The sequence below is a fragment of the Nyctereutes procyonoides genome, unplaced genomic scaffold (assembly GCF_905146905.1).
Source record: "Nyctereutes procyonoides isolate TBG_1078 unplaced genomic scaffold, NYPRO_anot_genome, whole genome shotgun sequence".
Taxonomy (NCBI): domain Eukaryota; kingdom Metazoa; phylum Chordata; class Mammalia; order Carnivora; family Canidae; genus Nyctereutes; species Nyctereutes procyonoides.
In genome coordinates this window covers 18,020,025-18,025,568 of record NW_026575117.1, presented here as the reverse complement: position 1 = coordinate 18,025,568, position 5,544 = coordinate 18,020,025, and the positions used below count along the sequence as shown (strand labels likewise).

The 5,544-nt window shown below is 43.9% G+C and overlaps 1 pseudogene; it reads left to right on the top strand.

Moving 5' to 3' along the window:
- Positions 1-2,307: 2,307 nt before the first annotated feature.
- Positions 2,308-4,945, top strand: LOC129515214 (TOX high mobility group box family member 4-like; annotated as a pseudogene).
- The last annotated feature ends 599 nt before the right edge of the window (positions 4,946-5,544 follow it).

Genomic DNA, 5,544 nt, shown 5'->3' with positions numbered 1-5,544 from the left:
TTGAACTACCTCTTCGTTCTGCTTCTCTCCTCATGCATCTGACTGCATAGTGATTTGAACGAGATGTGAAGGCACCATGGTTGCAGCTCCAAACTGTTGTTTATCATACCAGGCCTGCTGCTACCTAGATGAACCCCCCAGCCTTCAGCTTCTCCAGGCCTGGTGGATGAGCTGTTGTTCTGAATAGGGAGGGAGGGCCTTACTTTAACATTTTCCCAAAACAGCTATTAGGGAATAGCTGTGGTCACTTCACGGTATGAATTGCCTGCTCAAAAGCCACCCTCTTTTTTTCCTTTGCTAGCAAAGCTCTGACTTTGTTTAGATGTTCACTTAGATGTTCTTCCGCCTTAACTCAAGGGTAAAATCCTGGTTGCTTTGGGTAATCCCATTCCCTTTCAGAGATTAATTTAGGAATGAATACATGTTGTAGTTCAAGCCAAAGGAGAAGACAGCTGAACAACTCATGGGATGGATCTCCTCATTCTTAAAAGGAGGCCCAGGGAAGAAATATTCTCTCTTCTTCTACTGGATGCTGTGTTACATGCAGTGATGGCAAGAGCCACAGAGGCCACCTTGTGACATGAAGGGAGATCCAATCCAACGTGGCAAAGATGGCACAATAGAAAAAAATGGAAAAAGCAAGGTTCTCTGATGAATTTGACAAACATATCCTGGAAGTATCTAACTTCTGGACTTCTTTCTCACATGAGATAATCAATTGACTGATAATTTGAAATTGAGGTTGTCTGCTTCTTGTAGTCAGAAGCATCCTTGTTGCTAAACTCTCAACATTAGGAGGCCCTAATCCTGATGTAGGACCCTTGGCAGCTCAGTCAACTTTTTATTCCAATGCCGTTATATATATAATCCTATTTTCTTTCCTTTTTACAATCAAAAATTCCACTTAATACAAAATGCTGTAAAAAATGGTGAAAAATTAGACTTCTCCACCTGGCTTAATTCTGTGCCTTTCCAACTTTGGATACTTTCTTCATTGCTTCTATCAAATCACATTGTAGAATTCCTGGGACACACGTGGCTTTTACTATTAATGAATCTTTACCAACACTAATCCATCTGTGGGAAAAACTTTTTACTGCACTTATATCTAGCAAAATTATATCCATTCTTCAAATTCAGTCCAAATCCTATTTACTTTCAACTTCCACCAGCCAAAATAACTTCCTTCTGTCTATGTATTGCACTTCGTTTGAGCCAATCTTTTCGCAATCATCCTTCTCTGCATGTATACAGTATCAGTCTCTTCAAATAAATATAAAACTTCAAGTCACAAGTGAAATTATTTTTGTTAAACGATTCAAGGAATCATGGATTTTTTCATATATTTCCTGGTGGCAGGTGCTCCATACCGTTTGTCAAGTTGGTCATGTGTGAAATGAAAGGATTGGATTAAATGATACTTTGGGTCCTTTCTGAGTCTAAGGGATAGAGTTGATATCTAAAGTAAAGTGAAACCATGATTCTTATATATAAAAGTTTGAGAGTTGAAAAGGAAAGAAAAGAAAACCATAAATGTGGGTGATGGTGAAATACTTTCTTTTTAGATCAGTGTTTTTGAAACTATACGTTTATTTTTGGAGATCTTTACTCATGATATTTACTTTTTGATGACTATCCAGAATAGCTCCTTGCAAATGCAGAAAGTCCTGTTGTCTGGGAAGAAAGTGATAAAAATAGTCTTTCATAATACGTGACCAATAATAAATCTTTTACAGGCCTGCCAATATTTGGGGCTTCATTGTAGAGTTATCCACCCTTGTTTTAAACTTTGCACATGTTGGACTTGGAGGGGGATTTGCTTTGCTTAAGGGAAACACTCCAGCGGGCTATTTTTGAACTTGCTTTGACATTTAGATTTGGAAATACTGTTTCCAAGATACTTATCCCTGGATAAGCTTGCAGTGCAGATGTAAAAGTATATCAAATCAAAACTTTAATCATCTGCTAACATAATCTTTCATAGGAGATTTCCCTGTTGTGGACTTCTCTTTGGGTAGATTAAGTGATGGGTACAAATTAATACAAGATGAGGGAGGAGTATGGAAGGTTCAAGGACTCAAACTTTCCCCTTAATTATTTACCTCACGTTCTCATCTCTACGGTTTATGAACATAAGAAAGACTCACACACAAAACTCCCAGAGACTCTATGTTTTGTTTTAGCTTAACGATGGATCAGATCTCTGCTTGTTTTTCCACCACTACTTCATTTAATTTTATTGGCTCACATGAGAGGTGGCAGCTAGGTACACATTAGCCACTTGCAAGGTCCCACTGAAGAGAAGAGATGGAGGCGGGATGTGGAGGACATCCTAGCCAGCAGAAAATGAAAGCTGTTGCAGGAGGGTAAAAACAGCAGGAGTGGGGGCTTAATCTCTTCCTAGACCGGACGTAGGATGTAGAGCCCTCACCCAGCTGCCGAGGCAGACATCCTGCTGTGTGCTTGTCTAGAAATGGGCACAGCCTGGGGAATTTGGCAGAGCCGTCTGCAGCTAAGTCCCGACAAGTGCACACTGTAGAAGTGGAAGGCATCCATAAATACTTGCTGTGTTACCCTGAGTTACGTTTCTGACTGATGGCCCTTGTTTCACAATGAAAGGTAGCCACTAATCCAACCTTTTGTTTTCAGTTTCTAGAAAACACAATAGTTCAATAATGCTGCATCTTTGCTCACGTTATTCCTTCTAACCAGCAACATCCTATTCCCCAACATAAATCCCAACTTTTCCTCTAAATTTAGGATTACCTAAGCAGTCTTTAAAAACTTCCTTTGTCTGGGGCACCTGGGGGCTCAGTAAGTTAAGCATCCAACTCTTGATTTTGGCTCAGGTCATGATCTCAGGGTGGTGAGATGGAGCCCCTGCCAGGCTGTGCTGCTTAAGATTCTCTCTCTCCCTCTGCCCCTGCCCCACTACTTGCCTGCTCTACTCTCTCTAACCTCCCTAAAACAACAACAACAACAACAACAAACCCAACTGAATTCGAGTCCAGTGGGGGCAGTGGGAGCGATGAGGGGACTGAGATGGTGGTAGCTGTTGTGTGAAGATGGAGTTTCCCAGAGGAAATAACAATCACAGGGCCCTTGCACCCCTTCCTGTCAGGGGCTGAGACATTCCATACACCAAGCTTGGGAGGTGAGGAATTTGAAATCCCACTCATCTTGGATTCTGATCCCTCACTGGCTGTCTCAGGTGGGTTGGCCACTGTGATGACCTAGCAGACCCCTCCCCCTCTCGGGATGGCAGCTTTTCAGCCCCATGTGGGGTCAAGACATTGGACATGCCTGTAGGCATGACTCATGGCTTTTGGAGCAGGACGGGGGGCTCTTGAGTGGGGGCTTGACCATGGACTTGGACCATTGTATAGGAACTCAATATGGCGCCAACAGTTGATGTACCAATGACAGACATGACATCTGTCTTGATGGGGCATAGCCAGTTGACCACCACTGATCAGTCAGAACTAAGTTCTCAGCTTGGTTTGAGCTTAGGGGGTGGCACCATCCTGCCACCCGTCCAGTCACCCGAGGATCGTCTTTCAACCACCCCTTCACCTACTAGTTCACTTCCTGAGGATGGTGTTGAGGATTTCCGGAGGGAAGTTCCCAGCCAGAAGACAGTTGTGGTGGAAGCAGGAAAAAAGCAGAAGGCCCCAAAGAAGAGAAAAAAGAAAAATCCTAATGAACCTCAGAAGCCAGTTTCAGCATATGCTTTATTTTTCGTGATACACAGACTGCCATCAAGGAACAGAATCCCAATGCCACTTTTGGGGATGTTTCAAAAATTGTGGTCTCCATGTGAGATAGTCTTGGAGAGGAGCAAAAACAGGTGTGTAAGAGGAAAACTGAAGCTGCTAAGAAAGAGTATCTGAAGGCTCTGGCTGCATATAAAAACAATCAAGAGTGTCTTGATTCCACAGTGCTACTGTGGAACCAGTAGAATTGGATCCAGTGCCACCTCCACATACGCCTTCTCCACCGCCTATGGCTACTGTTGACCCAGCATCTCCAGCACCAGCCACAACAGAGCCCCTGCCCTGTCCCCTTCCATTTTTGTTAACTCCACTCTTTCCTCCTATGTGGCAAACCAGGCATCTTCTGGGGCTGGAGATCAACCCAACATCCCCAAGTTGATTATTACCAAACAGATGTTACCCTCTTCTATTATTATATCTCAAGAAGGGATGGTTACTGTTATCCCAGCCATAGTGGTGACCTCCCAGGGAATCCAACCAGGCCAAACCAGTACAGCCACTATCCAGCCCAGTCAACAAGCCTAAATTGTCACTCGCTCAGTGTTGCAGGCAGCGGGAGAGGCCCTGCTTCTATGCAACTGCCTCCACCCCAACTACAGCCCCCTCCACTGAAACAGATGCTTCAGCCCCCCACTCAGCAGCAAGTGACCATTCTACAGCAGCCTCCCTGACTTCAGGCCTTGCAACAGCCTCCACCTCAGAAAGTTTGAACCAAGTTACAGCAACAGCCACGTCCTCTGCAGATCAAGATTGTAGCTCCACCCATTCTGATAATGGAGACAACCTTAGTCCCACCAGCTGTGGAAAGTAGCCCTGAGCGGCCTGTGAACAACAGCCCTGAGGCCCAGACAGTAGAGGAAACCTCTCCTGAGACAATCTGTGAGATGATCACAGATGTAGTTCCTGAGGTTGAATCTCCTTCTCAAATGGATGTTGAATTGTGTTGAATTGGTGAGTGGGTCTCCTGTGACGCTCTCACCCCAGCCTCGATGTGTGAGGTCCGGCTGTGAGAACCCTCCTGTTGTGAGGAGGGCCAATGAGTACTGCAGCAATGAATGTGTGGTGAAAGCACTGCAGGGATGTCTTCTTGGCCTGGGTGGCTTCTAGAAATTCAAACACAGTGGTGTTTGTGAGGTAGTCCTTCCTGTTCTCCAAGCCAGTGAAGACTTATCTGCTGGGAATATGTCTAACAGCCTCTTTTTAAAACACAAGCTGGACTTCTGGTAGTGCCTCATTTCAACCCATGATGGTCTTTGTGCTTCTCCCCTTTTCTGTCTCTTTAGCAGGGGCCATAGTTTGGAGCAAGGCTGTTGAGTTTGCTGTAACCTGGAACTGCTTTTTACTTTCAAGTACAAGAGGAGAAACCGGTGATGATAGCAGAGGAAAGGTGACGGGAATATGGAGAAGCAGAAAATAGGGGTGGTACTGGTGGGGGGCTGTCTGAGGAAATTCGATAGAATTGTCATAGGACATGCCTAAACAATTATTAAAATGATGGGAAAATACTCAGCTTTGAGCCTAGGATAAGAAAAAAAACAAAAACCAAACCAAACCAAACAACAAAAAACCCCAACAACTTCCTTTGTTTGATGGATTTCCCGATCCCACATCTACCTCTCACTAGAAAGAATTTATCAATCTGCTTTTTGAGTTTCTCACTATATGTGGTTAATGTGTTGAGCTTCTGTAATACTTTAGTGAACTTATTTTATATCTGTCTCCTATTACTGTTTTTACCCTCTTTAGATCAGGGACTGATTCCTAATCATCT